Here is an 18748-nt window from a genome sequence, read left to right as displayed (position 1 = left end):
AGCTAAGGTGCTGCCTTTTCATCGCTGAGGACCTTCATCATAAAGTACTAATTTTCTTTTTCATCGGGTTTAGCATAACTCACGGAGTCAAGCTCAAGAAGTGAAAGTTCAAAGCTGAGTTCTCATCTACAAATAAGTCTTCTCAGATTTCAGATAACTGGTTTCTTATTGGATACAGATGCTTCCACTGGATCCCTGGCTCTCCCTCTACCTCAACAGTGAGTGAGGATTTTGGGTTGCCAAGAGCTAGGTAAAACAGGAAAAAAAAAAAAAAAATCTTGCATTTCTCTGCTCTTTCACACAAAGTATTTCTTATCAATTTGATTCCTTTTATACTTTTCATCTTTTCTCTTGATAGAATTGCCCAACTTGATCTTGGGGTCCTCTGGCCGGGAAGAAGCCAAGGAATCAGAAACAAGATGTGTGTGTGGGGGGTCCTCTCAGTGGGCTGCTGGAGCTAAGAAAACACACTGGCCTCTGCCTCCTTCTCCAGGTCCTGGGGATCATACCTACACTTCTGGAGGCCAGAGGAAGCCCGGGTATAGACAATACACACGGGAGTTTATCTTGCGTTCTGGCCCCGGGGGTGCACACTGTTTCCTTCTATTCAAGGCTCTCCCCCTGGATGTGCCTCTCCCTACAGGCCCCCTTGCCAGGCACACACTCGCCCTCCAGACCTCTGGCGGGAGGGAGGAGTTTCCCTTCTCTTGTCTTCAGCTTCCTGCTGATTCCTTTACCATTTCCTGCCAAGGACAGGCCTCGGAACCTAATCGCTGGGTGGCTGTGGTGAAGTCCATGAGGGTCCTCAGAACCAGCTAGAAGGGTGTCGGGGGCTCCTCTTCAGTTGGAACCAGCCCCCAAATTCACAAACCCAGTGAACTCCCCACTGTGGAGAGTGGTTTCAGCTTGAAGTAACAGCCTTCATCGTCGGTCCCTTTTAACCCTATCTCCCAATTTAAAACCCTGGCAGCAGAACACTAATCCCCTTCCGTAAACCCTGCAAAGCCTCAGAACTGGTAGAGCTCGAGCTTCACCGTGGTCATTTGGGCGGCCTTTTATATTTCCGTCCTTCATTTTTTTTCTTTTATGAGCCTTGGTAATTCTTAGAAAATGGCTCAGGGGCGCCTGGGTGGCTCAGTGGTTGAGCGTCTGCCTTTGGCTCAGGTGGTGATGCTGGGGTCCTGGGATGGAGCCCCACATCAAGCTCCCCTCGGGGAGCCTGCTTCTCCCTCTGCCTATGTCTCTGCCTCTCTCATGAATAAATAAATAAAACCTCTTAAGAAAAAGAAAACGGCACAGTCTTCTCAAACATTTCTCTTCTCCCACTGACACTGACAACCGGCTGTTTCTTTTCCAAGGTAGCCATCCTTCACTTGCATGTCCGTAGTCCCTGCTTCAAGCTGTAGAGGAGCGAGACAAACTAGTGGTGGCCAGAAGTCCTGGGGCCCAGCTTGCCTCCCTTACTTAGCAACTGAGAGATGGTGGCCACCCCCTTGGTGCTGTCCTTCTAGTACTGACAGTGGTGAGGAAGCCAACGAGAGGGGCCCAGGAAAGCTCGTGCACACACTGTGAGGGATGCGTGGGCGGTGCTCCTCTGCGCTGGATACCTACCATCTTCTTGCCGCAAATTTCCTCCATTAACCAAAAACGATCATCTGTCTCTAAACCATACCCTCTACAGTAAGCCTCTTCTCCATAATTTTAAAAGACAAATTCTTCTCCAGACTTAATCCTTCATTTACCAGGCAATCTTTTTTTTTAATATTTTATTTTATTTATGACATACAGGCAGAGACATAGGCAGAGGGAGAAGCAGGAGAGTCTGATGCGGGACTCAATTCCAGGACCCCAGGATCACCACTGAAGCCAAAGGCAGATGCTCAACCACTGAGCCACCTGGTGCCCCCACCAGGCAACCTTAAATATACCTACTTTACTTCACTCTCAATTGATTTGCCTGTAAATTGAGCATCCTTATTCCTTGAGCACCAAAAAAAAACAATCAGAGGGAAACTGAGGAAAACAAACCATGAGAGACTCCTAACTCTGGGAAATAAAGGGTTGCAGAAGGGGAAGAGGGTCGAAGGATGGGGTAACTGGGTGACCCGCACTTTAGAGGGCACTTGATAGCATGTGCACTGGGTGTTACACTATATGTCAGCAATTTGAATTTAAATAAAATTTTTTAAAGATTTTATTTATTCATGAGAGACACAGTGAGAGAGGCAGAGATACAGGCAGAAGGAGAAGCAGGCTCCCAGCAGGGAGCGCAATGCAGGACTTGATCCCGGGACTCCAGGATCACACCCTGAGCTAAAGGCAGATAGATGCTCATCCACTGAGCCACCCAGGCGCCCCTAAATAAACTATTTTTAAAGATAAAAATAAAAAAATAATTAAAAAGCAATCAATGTGCCTGCCTCCTCCCCTCTTCATGCAAACATGGCTTTTCACTAATTATTAGTTTCAGGGTAGTCTTTTTATTTTTTAAGAAAGATGTTATTTATTTATTTATTTATTTATTTATTTATTTATTTATTTATTTATTTAAGATAGAGCACAAGGGAAGGGGGTGCGCAGAGAGCAAAGGGAGAAGCAGGCTCTCTGCTGACCAGGGAGCTCGGTCCCAGGACCCTGGGACCATGACCTGAGTCAAAAGGAGACACTCAATTTACTGAACCACCCAGACGCCCCAAAGGTGGTCTTTTTAAAAAACAGATCGTTTTAGAGCACTTGAAACGTCCTTGCATCACAACTCAGCAGAACACTTAAGATGAATTGAGGTTGTCAGAGGAGATACTGAGGGCAGCACAAAACAACTCTGAGGGACGGCTCCAAGACTCATTTCTTTTTTAAAGCTCCAAGTTAAAGGTTCTGCACTCAGCAGCTGCTAAGACTTCCTTAGATCTTCCTTAGGAGATCTTGACTCTGAACTGGGCACTGTGCCAAAAAAAAAAAAAAAAAAACTCAAGAGCAAATAGACCCCATACCAAATCTGTCTCTAGAGTCTTAAAAAATGACCCTTGCATGAATATTTGATTTCTAGGATGGGAGGAGACCTTAGAAACCACCTCCTTCACCCAATCAGGTGGAGACAGTGCATGTCCAGAAAGGTACACGACTTGCTTGCTGCTGGTCATACAGCTGGTGATTGGCAAAAGCAGGTCTAGATGGTCATACAGCTGGTGATTGGCAAAAGCAGGTCTAGAACTCAGGGTTCCTGATTCACAGTCAGTGACAGATGAAGGTGAAGATTTGTAAGTCATCAGAGGTCTTCCTTTTAATCTTTTTCTTTTTTTAGAGGTACATACTGAGGTACTGTTTGGAATGAGAAAATGATTATGATTTGCTTCTAAATAATCCACTTTCAGGAGGGGGATGAAAGAGGGATAGCAGTAGATTGCTGAAGCTGAGCAATGAGAAAAATCAAGGTTCATTACACTAGTATCCCTACCTTAATATATTTTTTAGAATTTTCATAACAAAGTGCTTTTTAAAGAAAAAAATGAAATTTATAAAAAATATCTTTATCTTATTCAGAGTTCATATAAGAAAACATCACCTTGGAGGGAAAAAAAAATTTTTTTTTTTAAAGATTTATTTACTTGAGAGAGAGAGAGTCGAGCAGCGGGGAGGGCAGAGGGGGAGAGAGAGAAGCAGACTTCCTGCTGAGCAGGGAGCCTGGATGCAGGACTCCATCCTGGAATCCTGGGAACATGACCTGAGCCAAAGGCTAATGCTTAAACAACTGAGCCACCCAAGTGCCCCCCCCCCCGAATTTTTTTTTTTTAATTTTATTTACTTATTCATGAGAGACACAGAGAGAGAGGCAGAGACACAGGCAGAGGGAGAAGCAGGTTCCATGCAGGGAGCCCAATGTGAGACTCAACTCAATCCGGGGCCTCCAGGATGAGGCCCTGGGCTGAAGGCAGAGCTAAACCGCTGAGCCATCAGGGCTGCCCCCCAGAATTTTTCTTTAAAAAATGACCTCTTTAGTCATGGATACCAGGCACCTTTGAGTTTCCCATTCTTTCAGTTCTGCTCTCATTCCATCTCCACCCCTTTAGCGGATGGGGAGTCTGTGGCCAAAACAGTCTTGGTCCCAAAGGAGTGGTGACTATTGTATTCTTAATCCCTTTATAGAGTATCAGTGGATGGGTCCCTGGAGAGTGGTGCTCTGAGAGAGGGCACAGGCTCCCAGGCATCCCCCATTGGGCTCCTTCCCTAGCTCTTCCCTTCTTATCACTAAAGCCACACAACTAGAACAGGGTCCCTCCTTGTTGAAGATCTCCATTGTCCTAAACAAGAAGCTTGCCCAGGTGTTGTTATCTAAAAGTTTAATAACTTCAGGGTTTTCATCTTGGACTAGAAAGAGGGGAGGGGCAGAGCTCCCCCATCATAGTTTGGGTCTATAATTTGACAAGAAAAACAAGGGGCAGCGGGTATATAGGCAATCTCTGTACCTTCTGCTCAATTTTTGTGAACCTAAAAATGCTCTAAAAAATAAATTATATTTTAAAAAGGCATAAAAGAACTTCTCAGTTGCTACCTGAGTCTAGTAGAAGACATTCCAGCTCCAAAAATTGTAGGGCTTTAGAGAACCAAAATTTGCAATGAAAGAGCCATGTGAAAAATACTATTAATATAATAGCTGGGGATGGGGGAATGTGTTCCTTCTTTTGGAAATATTTTCACAGAGTCAAAAATATTGGAAACAAATCTTTTAGAGAAAATTTCAAACATAAAGAAAGAGGAGTATGCATGTGGGTTAGAGGGAACCAACCAGGCCCTGGATGGTTCAAGGAATGACCAAGAAAGACGGTCCTGGGCTCTGGGGTGTCTTAGTTGGTTAAGCGTCTGCCTTTGGCTCAGGTCATAATCCTGGGGTCTTGGGATCGAGCCTCAAGTCGGGATCCCTGCTCATTTGGAAGCCTGCTTCTCCCTCTCCTCTCCCTCTGCTTATTGTTACCCCTGCTTATTTCTCTCTCTCCCTCTCTCCCTCTCTCTGTCAAATAAGTACAAATTTTTTTTAAAAAGAAAGAAAGGAGGTCCTTATTTGACTTCTTTTCCCCAAGACATGCTATCTATCAACACTATTTATCTTTAGGAAATTATATTTTCTAATTAAAAATCAATAAATGCTCATTATGGAAAAGCAGGCAATTGGGGAGGAGCAATGGGGGGAGGGATGCAAAAGAAATGACAAATTCCTCATCACCTTCCATTCAGAGATTACCACTGTCATGATCTGCCTTTGGTAATTCAAAGGGGCACACACCACTCACTTGAACACTGGGTTCCCTCTCATCCCCCCTTATGGCCAGTATATTATATCCTACTCTATGGCACCTAGCCCCATGTGTTCCCAAAACCTAGTTGTCAATTCTAGCAAATCCCATAACCCACCCATCAATTCACCACCTCAAGGCTCTGAGCTTCCTCTGCAGAGAAACAAGCTATCCAAGTTCCCAAACCCAGTGACAATATTTCCTATGCTTCACAGCCCAACCTCATTCCTACTCCCCCAAACACACACACTGAAGTTCCATTTACATACCTGTGATTATGTTTAACGTTATTGGTCACTAAGGAAGAGGGAAGTTCTTCTCCCTTAATTTGTAACCACAGAATATTAACCAGATATTCAACGGCTTTTTGATGTCAATCCTCTGAGGCTGACCGCATTTACCAATTAAGTTACAGCACTTTAGTTCTTATTTTTAGCCAAACTCCATGCACCACCCCCCATCTGCTTTTTTTTGGTTTTGGTCATTAACATGAAAAATGAACAGAATCACTTAATAAAGTTCTGTTTAGAAATTTCACGGCTTGGTGAGGTTATTTATTACATTGATGTGGTAAAAATTTTTCTTATGGTCAATCTTAACTTTTCACCCCCTCCTAAAGAATGAAGGGATACTGCTCACCCTCCACCCAAACAGATAGAATCTGCTGGAATCAGCTGTTTTTCTGACATCAGTGATATGTCATTTGATGACCTATATTTGATTATATCCTTAAATGGACTAAACATCTAGACCAGTTTAACATGTTTCTGTACATCACCCATGGCACTGAATGAATGAGTGTAGGAATTCATTCCGTATTGAATAATTCTTATTTTTTGCATGTGCTAGTTTTGTCTTCTCATCTAGATACTCCAGGGATATAGTTTCAGTTTTGGCTGTATAGAATATAATGGGGCTCAAATAACTGTTGATGACCAAAAAGTTAGTAGTGGTATTTCCTAGACAGTCGGATAATAAATGTTTTTTCTTCATCCTTCTCAGAGTATGCCAAATTTGGTAGACTAAAATTGTATATCCTGTTAGTAATCAAGGAAAAAACACTCAATAAAAATATTTTGATTGTTGACATAAATTTAACTTTAAAAATTACTAATGGAGAGCATTCTTCGGATAATTTCCTAGGGACACAATAAGACCAAAGAAGTTGAATCAAAGATTAGCATTCAAGAACTGCCTGATAAAAGCAATTCTCCTCTAGGCAATGGGGCTGGGAATACTAAAGACTGGTAAAAAGTAGTAGTCAGGAAGGCTGAAGGAAAATATCATCTGTGGGATAAACAGGGCAATCTCATCACAAATGAAACAAGAATAGAGTTTCTTTTCAGATTTAAGAACATCCATGGAAGTAACAATACTACTAGCTCATGGAGATGAGAGGCCCCTTCCACCCTTCCCAAAGCTTGAAAATAAGGACATGAGGCCCTCTTCAAACAAACCTGTAATGACAAACTGGAGGAAAGACATTCAAATTCATGTCTGAAGAGGCAAAGAGAAGAGGTCTTGTCCTCAAAATCAAGTGAGCCTTCCCCAAGGCATATCCTACTTTGAACACCAAACTGAAATTTCCTTGAATTGGACAGAAGGGCATTTCACCGAGGGGAGATGGGGTGGTCTCTCCTTCCTGGCTGGTGAGAATGTAGACAAAACAATTCAGCAAAATTCCTACTTCAAGGGACTCCTGATACAGTTTTCAGATAGGATGGGGCTGGTGGGGAGAAAGGAAAAGACGGTTAGAGGCAAGCAAAGAGCTTGCTCAATAGATCACAATTCAAAACCACACTCTTGAATTTGCAGGGTTTGCATCAAGATCCTCTTTGTTCCATATGACTAGAAGACCCCCATCCCAGAGGCCTTTCTGCACATCATAGTGGTGACTGGGAGGGACTCAGGGCCCTCAGCCTGACTTGCCCATCCCAGTTCACTGCCAAGAACTATCCTCCCATTACTTAGAACTGCACTGTCCAATATGGTAGCCGCATGTGGCGAATCTGAATTGAGATATGTTATATTTGTAAAATATACATTGGATTTCAAAGATATAGTAAGGAAAAATGTAAAATCTCATTAATAATTTTTATATTGACTATATGTTGAAATATTTTGGATATATTGAGTTAAAATATATTAAAATTAATGTCACTTGTTTTACTTTTTAAAATGTCACTACTAGAAAATTTGAAATCACATATAATAGTTATGTACATTTGTGGCTGTGTAGGGGAGGAAAAATGTCCCTATACTCTTCAAGACTTTTCCAACTAGTCTAAGAATTAAATTGACATCAGATAGATTAATAGGAGGAAAAAACCCCAAAGTTTAATTATGTGCACATGGAGGCACAATAATGAAATTGAGACCCAAAGAAATGACCAAGGCAGGCAGTTTTTAGACCTTTTAGACAGAGAGACAATAAATCTGTGAGGAATTGACAACACAAAGAAAACTTTGGAATCTTCAATTAGTAAGGAATACTAACTGGAATCTGGGCTGGGATAGTAAATGAGTAAAGTAACAATGGTTTTTTAATACAGCCTTCTTGGCTCTAAATTTCCCATCCCTGATGATAAGATGTCTCTTTACCGCTTGGTACAGGGAGGGAATCTTTCACATGGGAGATTTATTTGTTGCTTTCTGGAGACAAAGATAGTTGTCAGAATGTTCTTTTTGCTTTGACTCTCTCTTAAGTGAATTTTATTTAAAACAATCAATATGTCAAAGTGGCACATTTTGAGGTGACCTGCCCTTGCCCCCTACACCATTTCTACAACATTGGCTTAAAAAATGATGACTCAAGGGATGTCTGGGTGGCTCAGCGGTTGAGCATCTACCTTTGGCTCAGGGCGTGATCCTGGAGTCTGGGGATCGAGTCCCACATCGGGCTCCCTGCATGGAGTCTGCTTCTCCCTCTGCCTATGTCTCTTCCTCTCTCTCTGTGTGTGTCTCTTATGAATAAATAAAATAAAATCTTAAAAATAAAATAAAATAAAATAAAATAATAAAATAAAATAAAATGAATAAATGATGCTTCAAGATTAAGGAAAATCTGGGTTAGGAAGAAGAGAGCTACATAACCTAAAAGTATGCTTACCTGGAAAACATTCCCTGAATAAGCAACCTCAATGAAAAGCACTCAAACATTGCTTAGAAAGAACTCATACAACCCAGAGCATCCACTGTTGGCTATTTCATTAGGACATAGGTACTAGGGATGCCTGGGTTGTTCAGTGGTTGAACACCTGCCTTCAGCCCAGGGCATGATCCTGGAGTGATCCAGGATCCTGAACCACATCAGGTTCCCTGCATGAAGCCTGCTTCTCCCTCTGCCTATGTCTCTGCCTCTCTCTTTCTGTGTCTCTCATGAATAAATAAATAAAATCTTAAAAAAAAAAAAAAAAAAGGACAGAGGTACTAGACTAAGGACTTTATGTGTGTTAATTTACTTGCATATTACAACTGCCCTGTGAAGTAGGCATCATTTGTATATCTATTATACAGATGAGGAAACTGAGACACAGAGGTGGGATTTGAATTTTGGCAATCTGACTTAAGACCCTAACTGTTACTTCACACCCTATACCCCAACCCACTTCCTTTGACCCCTCACATGAGCTCTCCTTTCTGGATGTACTTCCTTTCTGGATGTACTTTCTGAGAAGGATCTTTTCTTTGTTACTTCTATTTCCCCAGCAAGCCCATCCCACCTCCACCTTGGCATTAAAAAACCAAATACTACCATCTGTCCTGAATAGGGAAAGCCCTTCCCTAGAATCACAGGGTCCCGAATCCTCGAGTCTGGGGCAAAACCAAGTGTCTGACAATATGGTGCTCTCAAATTTCTCCTTTTAGCACCTCAGTGAATTATGAGAACACAGTTTTATATTTCTGACCCCTACAACCTAAAGGCTAGGAAAATTTACCAGGTTGTATCTTTTTAACGGCAAAGACTGGGTTGGTTTTTTTTTTTTTTTTTTTTTTTACCTTTTGCATAATACTTCCCAAACCTTCCCAAACTGACAGTTGGCTGTTTGCGGATGTTCTGAACCTCAGCTAAGGAAATACTCTAAGGAGCAGCCAAGAGGGGCCCTCTTGGAACACAGTTCCCACAAAGGGAAGACGGTTAAATGCTGGTCAGATGAAGCCTTTTGCCTCTTTCACCTCTTTTTCTCCCCCCCTAACTAAAGGCCATGCTCTTTCTCTCTTTTCCTCAGAAGCCATGGAAGTTAAATGGTTTTGCTTTTGGTTTTTAAGTCTCAATAATAAGAATAATTAACTTATTCATCCCAGAAAGATGCTGCAATGGCCATCTTATTTGTGATGTTACTGCAATTATTACTATTAGTACTACAAAGGGCACTCAGGGAATGAGGAGGCAGGACACCAAAGAGTGGTCACATGTTAGCTGTCTTCTTTTGCAGATGAGGCCACTAAGGCCCCAGGGGTATACAGCTCAACACAAGGCCATGTCCCAGTTGTGAAAGAGCCTGGGTCAGAGTTGATTTCTGTTGGCCCAGAGGTTTGGGCAGAGCCTGGTCCCCAGGGTCAGATAAATCACCCCACCCAACAGAGCCACCATGTGATTAGCATAGGCATGCAAGCCCTCCTGCCTCCCCTTGGCCCTTTCTCAGACTTCTTATCTTTCGGGTGGCCCCTTCCTGATGTTTGTGTTGGATTTTGTTTATTTGTGATTTTAACTATTCCTGCTGCCTGAAACACTCTATTTTCAGATACCCACATGGCTAAATCCCTCATCTTTTTTCAAGTCTTGACTCAATTCTGTTTTTTTTTGTTTGTTTGTTTTTTTAAGTAAACTCTACACCCAATGTGGGGCTTGAACTTATGATCTTGAGATCAAGAATCACATGCTCTACTAAGCCAGCCAGCCACCCCAAATCTGACCTTAAGAAGGCTAATCCTGACTCCCATTTCATACTGCAGCCTCTTGCCACACCCTGTACCCCAGCCCACTTCCTTTTCTTTCTTCTATAGAATTTATCAACTCATTGTCTGCCTTCCCCACTAGAACATAAGCTGTAAGCTCCACGAGGATAGGGATCTTTTGTTTGCTGATGTACACCAAGCACGCAAAAGAATCCTTGGTCACAGCAGATGCTCAGTAAATACTGGTTGAAATGGAAAATGTCCAAAGCTGTTCTCCACGTTCACCAGCTCAGACTGTAAGAATATCAGGACAAGGATTGGGTCTCTGCCACAGGCCCTTGCAGTGCTAAGCATATAGGCAGGCCCTCCCTCAGGTTCAAAGTCAAGTCTAATTCATATAAAAATGTCAGGAGACTCCTCTGACTCCCTAAAATAATATTAAGGATTATTTTATTTCCCTACTTCTTTACACTTTTATTTCATTTCTAACTGTTCTAGAAAATGAAAATAACAAATTAAGGTAAAATAAAATTCTGAGGAAGGAGAGAGCCTGAAAAACTCTGAACAGGTTTCTCAGGGATGTGGACTGGAAACCAATCTAGTGGGAAGGAGCCAAGTCCCTTTTGCTTCAGAGAACTGGCTCCGAGAGATTTTGAGACATCATAAGACTATTTTCCAGCACGTAAAGAACGAGGTGATCAGCAGTTTCCCATCTCTACAGAGCAAGAGAATGTGTCTCTTTCTGAGTATAAGAGAGTTCAATGAAATTTAGAAAGAATGCCTTCCTTAGAAGGAGATGCAATGCTAGAACAGAACCAGGAGAAATTTGAGACTTCCAACCTTATTTATTTATTTTTTAGATTTTATTTATTTATTCATGAGAGACACACAGAGAGAGGCAGAGACATAGGCAGAGGGTAGAAGCAGGATTCCTGCAAGGACCCCATGCAGGACTCGATCCCAGGACCCCGGGATCACACCTTGAGCCAAAGGCAGATGCTCAACCACTCAACCACTCAACCACCCAGACGTCTCAAGATTTCCAACTTTAAAGTAATCTTTTGACTTTTTAAAAACAAACAAATAAAGCTCCATCATCCATAGGACAAAGTCGGTGTTTCCTTTCCCAATTCCTATGGATTCTAAACATTAGGGTCAGGGCGCCTGGGTGGCCCAATCAGTTAAGTGTCTGTCTTCAGTTCAGGTTGTGATCCCAGGGTCCTGGGATGGAGCCAGGCTCTCTGCTCAGTGGAGAGTCCACTTCTCTCTCTCCCTCTGCCCCTCCCCGCCTGCTTGTGTGTGCTCGCTCACTCTCTCTTACAGAAAAATATGTAAAATCTTTAAAAATAAATAAATAAATATTAGGGTCTTACAGTAGCAAGAAAAATGGAGTGGTTGGGGGTCAGGGCTTGGCCCGAGACTTCGAGGGTTCCAACCCGCCACTTCCTAGCTGTGAAGTCAGGCGTGTTGGTTAACCACCCGTGCCTCAGTTTTATCATCATTAAATGAGATGATGATTGCACCAACCTCCTAGGAACACGGGATCAAACAAGTATCCGTGTGAAGAGCTGGCACATGACAACAAAGAATAAAGTCAGCACCCAGTCAGCACCCAGCAAATAAACTCCCTCACCATTGGGTGTGGTATAGCTGGAAGTCCTTAAAAGCCTACATTACTTCCCCGAGGCAGAGGGCTGGAATAGAGACCGAAAGGGTAGTCTTAGTTGAGGCAGAAGCTATAAGGAGGCACACTGGATCTGGGAGCTGAAGATGGGAAATTGTGGGGAGAGGGTGGACAACTGGGAAGTCAGGACACGAAAATGGCAGGAAAAAATCTGAGAATCTTAAACCCATTTTCCTTGATCTTGGGAGAGGAGGGACCTACAATGTGTCAGGAGGCCATGATGGTGAGGTCCGATCCTCACATACTTCTGCCAGGTTGGCCTTACCATCCCCTCCCCACATCCCCTCGGTGAAAACCAAGGCGCAGGGCTCCGTTAAGGGGAGAGTAAAGGGGAGGGAGCCAGGACACGCACATCTCTGTTCATGAGGCCAGGCGGAATTACAATTAGTAGTCCAGGTAGACTCTCTAGAAAAAAGATAGAATTGCTGTGAGCATCCCTTGCTATGGGCACATCATGACTATCTCCTTTGCTCTGCCTTGGGTGAATTCTTTCACTGCCTGTGCCACTGGCCCCACCCAATAGGGATGCCCCACAGCTCCCAGGTCCAATATCCCCCAGCTTGATCTGTTGGTTAATTTTTCCAGAGCTGAGTCACCTTGTAGTTCTTTTTCCACTGGAGAAATGGCTCAGAGAGTCTTCTTTTCCAGATGGGGAGCCTTCAAAACCTTACCCTCAAGGAGGAACTAGTTAGTGGTTGTATTTCAGACAGGGTGTGGTTTAGTAAGGGAATATTCTGAGGCAGGACCTTTACCAGTTTAGCAAATGCCAAACCAAGCCAAAAACACCATACTCATTCTTTGTTTATAAGTCAAGTCTTCCCACGTGCTGACAAAAGGGCTCCCCTTGACACTGGCACCGGGATCCCAGGAAGGGAAAGGTGACAGCGAATGCCCTACCTTCCAGTTCCACAGAGGCGCATACTTGAAGCAAGATGGAGGTGGAATGGAAGACCAAAGAGGGAAGTCAATTAGGCAACCACTCCTCCCTAAGGGAGGCCTTTATCACCCTCCCTGAACTCTGAACCTAGAATGGGATCCCCATGTGGACAAAGGGGTCTTCCCTCTTTTTTTGTGATTTTATTCACACTCACAGAAAACTAAAGATAAAAAAAAAATTAAAATTTTTTCACTTAAACCACTTTAGCTGAAAGGAACAAATTTACATGAAATCAAGCCAAGAGGTCACAGTACTTAAACTTCCCCTTTGGTTGGTGGTTTGTGGATCAGATGTGTTTCTTTTCCCAAGTCTTTTTCTTCTCGAATCAAATTACCTCGGACCCCTGTGAAAAATGCCTCAACCTCTGCTACAAGCTGCCCACTGAACCACTAGTTGAACAAGTATTTATTGAGCGCCTGCTATGTGCTAGGTGTGGGGCCCTGGGTGAGGCATGAACAAATCGAACCAGGCCCTCGAGAAGCTCTGTCTAGCCAAGACAAGTAAAGGACTTTCAGCTACCCACACCCTGGTTATGTCTATCATGAACCCTACCGCAGAGGTTTGGTTTTTATGCTATAATGCTGTTGCAACAGTCAAAATTTAAGAAAAACCTTCGCCAGTCACTGTCCATGATCTCACTGCCTTAGCACAACCATTTCCATCTGCTTCTTCTTCCAACTCCTTACTACAACATACCCATATTTTACAGCAGGCGCAATCACAATACATTTACCAGATAATATTTTTGCACCATTTAAATTTTTCTATAGGGATCCCTGGGTGGCACAGCGGTTTAGTGCCTGCCTTTGGCCCAGGGCGTGATCCTGGAGACCCGGGATCAAATCCCACGTCAGGCTCCCGGTGCATGGAGCCTGCTTCTCCCTCTGCCTATGTCTGCCTCTCTCTCTCTCTCTCTCTCTCTCTCTGTGTGTGTGACTATCATAAAAAAAATTTTTTTTTCTATATTCCTGCCTAGTCTTCATCATTAGCCTTTCCAAAAGGCTACGTGCTATCCTATCCTGATAACTGTGCCAGAGTTACAAACTATTCCCCTACTGTTGGACTTTCATGTTTTTGTGGGGTTTTTAGAGTTGCAGTGTTCACTGACTTAGCAATGCCTGTGGAGCACGTCCTCCATCCGAGGTCATGTGCTGACAGCACGGGGCCCACAGCATCAGGGCCCAAGGAGCCACAGGCCAGCCATGGTCCTCACAGAGCTCAAAGTCGCACTGGCCCTTAAAGTCCTTAAAGGAACACCTGCAAACTGTTTCAATAAAGTGCAAAGACCCCTTGAAGGACATACCAAGTGCATCATGCTAAAAAGCCCCCCTAGAAGGAACCAGAGCCTGAGAGGCTCTACATTTTCACAATGACTGAAGTGTTTAAGGAAGTCCCAGCTCCCAAGGTTCGGTCCCTAGCAGAGCTGAAAGCACCTCCACACAAAGCTGTGTTTCTAAGTGGCCATTCTTCGGATTTCACTGGCAACAGAGGGAAATCCCACATGTATTTCAGAAGGAACTCCCTAACCCTGTGGACCATCCTGGAAACCCCAGACCCCCTCCTACTCATGGAAGAGTCTGGCATGTGGGGCTGCTTCACAGTCTGGCCTGTCTGTGGACCTTTCTTCTCTTCTCCACTTCTCACTCCAGGTGGATGGAAAAGGAACCTGGAAGGTGACCCATGGCTTGGTTTCCCCACTGACTGACTTTCCTTCCTACTCTTTCCTTAGAAATAAGCTTTCTAAGAACTTTCTTTTCATTTACCCTACCCCACCAACACTCTCTTTCCCATAAAATCCCATTCTCTGGTCCCCACCCTACTCTAGCTGCCAGAAACTGATGTAGAAGAAAAACCAAAGGTACACAGACGAGCTGGAAATCCCAGCCCCCAGGAAGCCTTGGGTTCAGTTTATGTGCTTGTGGGTTCTCCCTTTCTCAAGACTTTCAGTTGTGTCTCTAATGGTGGGAGGAGAGATGGTTACTGGTCAAATTTGCCCTTCTGCCCTTCTGGCACAAGAGAACTCCTCGTGTTCTCCCCCTCCAAGGTTGGCTCCAAAGGCCCATCTCCAGTGCTTGGCAAATTTTGAGAGGTTTGGCAAAGCACTTATCACATAAGATCATGCTGTATTGTGAAGAGCAGTTCCCTTGCCCCTAACGCCTCACAAGCAGGCACAGATCCCACAATGACAGCCTGGCTGGAATAGCAAATAAGGAGTCTTCTCTGGAAGCTTCAGCCTTTCCTAGGCTTTGTGAGACAGGGGATCCGAGACAAGTCATATCCAGACTGAGTCCGGCCTGGTGATGGGATGACAGAAGGACCCTCCCCACCAGCAGAGGGACACATACCAAGTACACTAGGCACTTTGGTCTGGATTCCAGAACTAGCAGCAGACCTGAATTAGGCTCCAGGAGTCTGTTTTGTTTTTTTTGTGTGTCTTTTTTTTTTTTTTTTTAAGTAGTTTCGATGCCCAGTGTGAAGCTTAACCCAGGGCTTGAACTCATGACCCTGATCAAGACCTGAGCTGAGATCAAGAGTCCAATGCTGGGCAGCCCAGGTGACTCAGTGGTTTAGCACTGCCTTCAGCTCAGGGCCTGATCCTGGAGACCCGGAATTGAGTCCTGAGTCGGGCTCTCTGCATGGAGCCTGCTTCTCCCTCTGCCTGTGTCTCTGCCTCTCTCTCTCTCTCTCTCTCTGTATGTCTCTCATGAATGGATAAATAAAATCTTTAAAAAAAAAAAAAAAAAGAGTCCGATGCTAACTGACTAAGCCATTTAGGCACCTCTGGAGTCTTTTTTATAAGCACCCCAGTGATTCTAATGTTAACCAAGGCTTGGGCCCAAGCCCCTCCTCATGCCAGCCAGGAGCTAAGCCTCTGGGAGGGCTGTGCCTTGGCCACAGCAGCACAGCGTCGAGGAAGAGGAGGAGGAGGAGGAGGAGGGGGAGGAGGAGGGGGAGGAGGAGGGGGGAGGGGAGGAGGAGAAGTTCTCGGCTCCATGCTCCACAGCTACTCCTTGACGTACCACCTCCTGTATAGTATAGTACCCGTTATTTATCCTGTATAGTAACCGTTATTTATGTCAAACAGCTGTCATTGCGGGACCCCAGGCTCCCCATCTCCCTTACTGCAGCCTCCTAGTTTTCAAGCTTGGCTGCATATTGTAATCACCTGGGAGCGTTAAAAACTCCAGAAAGCCTTCAGTGGAGTACAAGAATCGTCCTCTGGTATTGATGAAATTTTGGAATATAGATGGGGTCTGGAGCCGACAACCAGGAAAGAATTCTCGAGACGTCTGGTGCAAAATGGTAGTTTTATTAAAGCACGGGGACAGGACCTGTGGGCAGAAGGAGCTGCTGCCCTGGGCCTGTGAGGAGTGGCTGATTATATACCCAGGAGTTGGGGGAAGTAAGCAAAAAGGAGATTCCAAAAGGATTTTTTTTTAAGATTTTATTTATTTATTCATGAGAAACACACACAGAGAGAGGCAGGGACATAGGCAGAGAGAGAAGCAGGCTTCATGCAGGGCACCTGATGTGAGACTCGATCCTGGGACTCCAGGATCATTCCCTGGGCTGAAGGCAGATGTTCAACTGCTGAGCCACCCAGGCGTCCCCCAAAAGGATTTTCAAATGCTAAGGAGGACCTACAAGATCCTGGAGGCCTTGCCATTGTCAAATTAAAGATGGCTTTTCCCTCTGGCAAGGCATTAAGACAATTGGAAACTTCCCGAAGACACACATATCCCACTCTGAGGTATGGGATTGTTTGTGGGATATCAGCTGTGCTTTGTCCTCAGCCAGCCCTGCTCCCTCATCAATATTCCATCTCCACCATAACCCCCTTCCCCCAGGGCTACCCCCAGCCTCTGGCAATAGGCTAGAAGGGATTTCTGTGACTGTCTGAGATTGAATGCTCATTTTGCTCCGTCCACTTTATGAACCAGCTGCATCAGTGGGATCTAAGCTTGAGAAGGACCGAAGACTTCAGGGGAAGGGAGGTAGCACTTCACTCTCCTAGGCCCCCAGCGGGGGCAGGAGGCCTTAAGGTTAGACAAACACAGCTATCTGCTCCAGAAGCAATCGAGGCATGCACTGCCCTCGGGCCACCCAGTGGAACATGGGACCTTCTCGCCCCCTGAACATGTTGCCAAATACCAGGGGAAGGAGCTAACAGGGTGGTAGGAGCTACAGCAGGCAGAGAGAGCCAGTGTCTGAACCCTGCTCTGTCTGCCAAGATTGGGCCCTTTCAGCTTCTAAAGTAGCCAAGCTAGGACTCAGATCCAAGCTTCCAGATTCCACATCTGGTGGTCTTCCCCATTAGTTGCTGTTGAATAATCGCATGAAGATCTCAGAGCTCCCCATGAAAGTCATCGCCAAGCTTTCCTCAGAAGAGGGGTGCTGACAGTGACACCTCCAAGTCGGCAGCCCCCAGGCCCCCGTGCACTCTCTACCTCTCAGTCTCCCCAGCTCTGGGTCTAACTTTTCCTTTCTTCGTTATTCCAGATCCTTGGTCTCGGTATTTCTGGGCCAATGTGACTGAGGTCTAAAACAAAACATGCTTGAATTTTTTAAGAAATAGACCGTACTGTGTCCCAAACCAAACCCCCACCCCACCCCCACCCCCACCCAAGGAGAATCACTAGTCCATGCCCAGAAAAGGCAGAAAAGTTTGGACTTGTAGCAGCAACTCATCTCTCTCTCTCTCTTTCTTTCTCTCTCTCTCTCTCTCTCTCTCTGTCTCTCTCTCTCTCTGGCACCTGTCCCAGGCTGTGTCCCGGCCCTGAGCTGCATCTCCAAGGACAGGGAAATCTTGAGTGTTTTACATATAATAAGACTATCTTCAGGTCAGCTGACAATCTGGTCCAACAGAGGACTCAGAGATTGCTTCCCAAGGTCTGCTCAACCTGGAGAGCACTAACACGCAGCCAGCCTGGGAGATAGCTTGGAGGGGCGGGGCAGTCAGGCTAGGCATCCAAGGTCCTTGGTCCTTGTTGGGCTGGGGTTGACTCCTTGCCATTTGTGACTTGGTCAAAAGAGCACTGAAATTAAATGGAGGAGATGGGTTCATTTGTCACTCCATTAATCTATTCACTCCTCATCCATTCATTCATTTGCTCATTCAATAGTTAGTTTGAGGGATCCCTGGGTGGCGCAGCGGTTTGGCACCTGCCTTTGGCCCAGGGCGCGATCCTGGAGACCCGGGATCGAATCCCACATCGGGCTCCCGGTGCATGGAGTCTGCTTCCCCCTCTGCCTGTGTCTCTGCCTCTCTATCTCTCTGTAACTATCATAAATAAATAAAAAAATTAAAAAAAATAGTTTGGAGGCATCTGCTATGAGTCTGGCACTGCTATGTACTAGAACAGTAACAAGACACCCCAAGGAGCTTAGTTATGGTTTTCTCAAAGGAGTCCATGCCCCTTAAAGGGTGCTTAACTTCTAAAACCATTAAAGAAACCCCTTAAGACAATGATGAACTTTCTTCTGAGAAAAATGACTAACCATAAAATTATTTGTGTAATTTTAGGGATCTCAATGAAACTCCCTCCCCTCAGGTTACATCTCCCTGTCTGATGACTTCTCCCTGGGATCTGCCACCAATACTCATTCATTCCCTACTGTAGGCCTAAGTTTCCCCATTTGTAACATGAATTCTCTGGACTCCCTTGGCCAAATGATTCCTGACCTGGTCAAATCTCAGAAATCACAGATTTTAGAAGTGACCATCTAACCCTCCAATTCTTAGAGAGCAGGGCCGGGTGAAATGAGAACAGGATGAGGAAAGTATGTATGATCTTGGAAGTACCTGAGACTGAATAGAAGGTAGAAGACAGAAAGTGTTGTCCTTAAAGAGAGGTAGAAGGAAAGAATACTCCCACCCCAGCCCACCGTATAATTAATCTTCCCCCAGGACAAAGGTTTTCTGGATGGAGTAAGAGTTAA

At 44.7% G+C, this 18748-nt stretch overlaps 1 long non-coding RNA gene across 3 annotated transcripts in view; it reads left to right on the top strand.

Annotated features, from left to right (window-relative positions):
• The window catches only part of LOC106558673, a 77531-nt gene that overhangs the window by 34269 nt on the left and 24514 nt on the right, over positions 1–18748 (top strand). The gene's annotated exons all lie outside the window — the stretch shown is intronic.

This window comes from Canis lupus, chromosome 4 (genome assembly GCF_011100685.1).
Source record: "Canis lupus familiaris isolate Mischka breed German Shepherd chromosome 4, alternate assembly UU_Cfam_GSD_1.0, whole genome shotgun sequence".
NCBI classification, from domain to species: Eukaryota; Metazoa; Chordata; class Mammalia; order Carnivora; family Canidae; genus Canis; species Canis lupus.
Note: the sequence above shows the minus strand (reverse complement) of the source record. Positions and strands in the feature narration are given on the sequence as shown.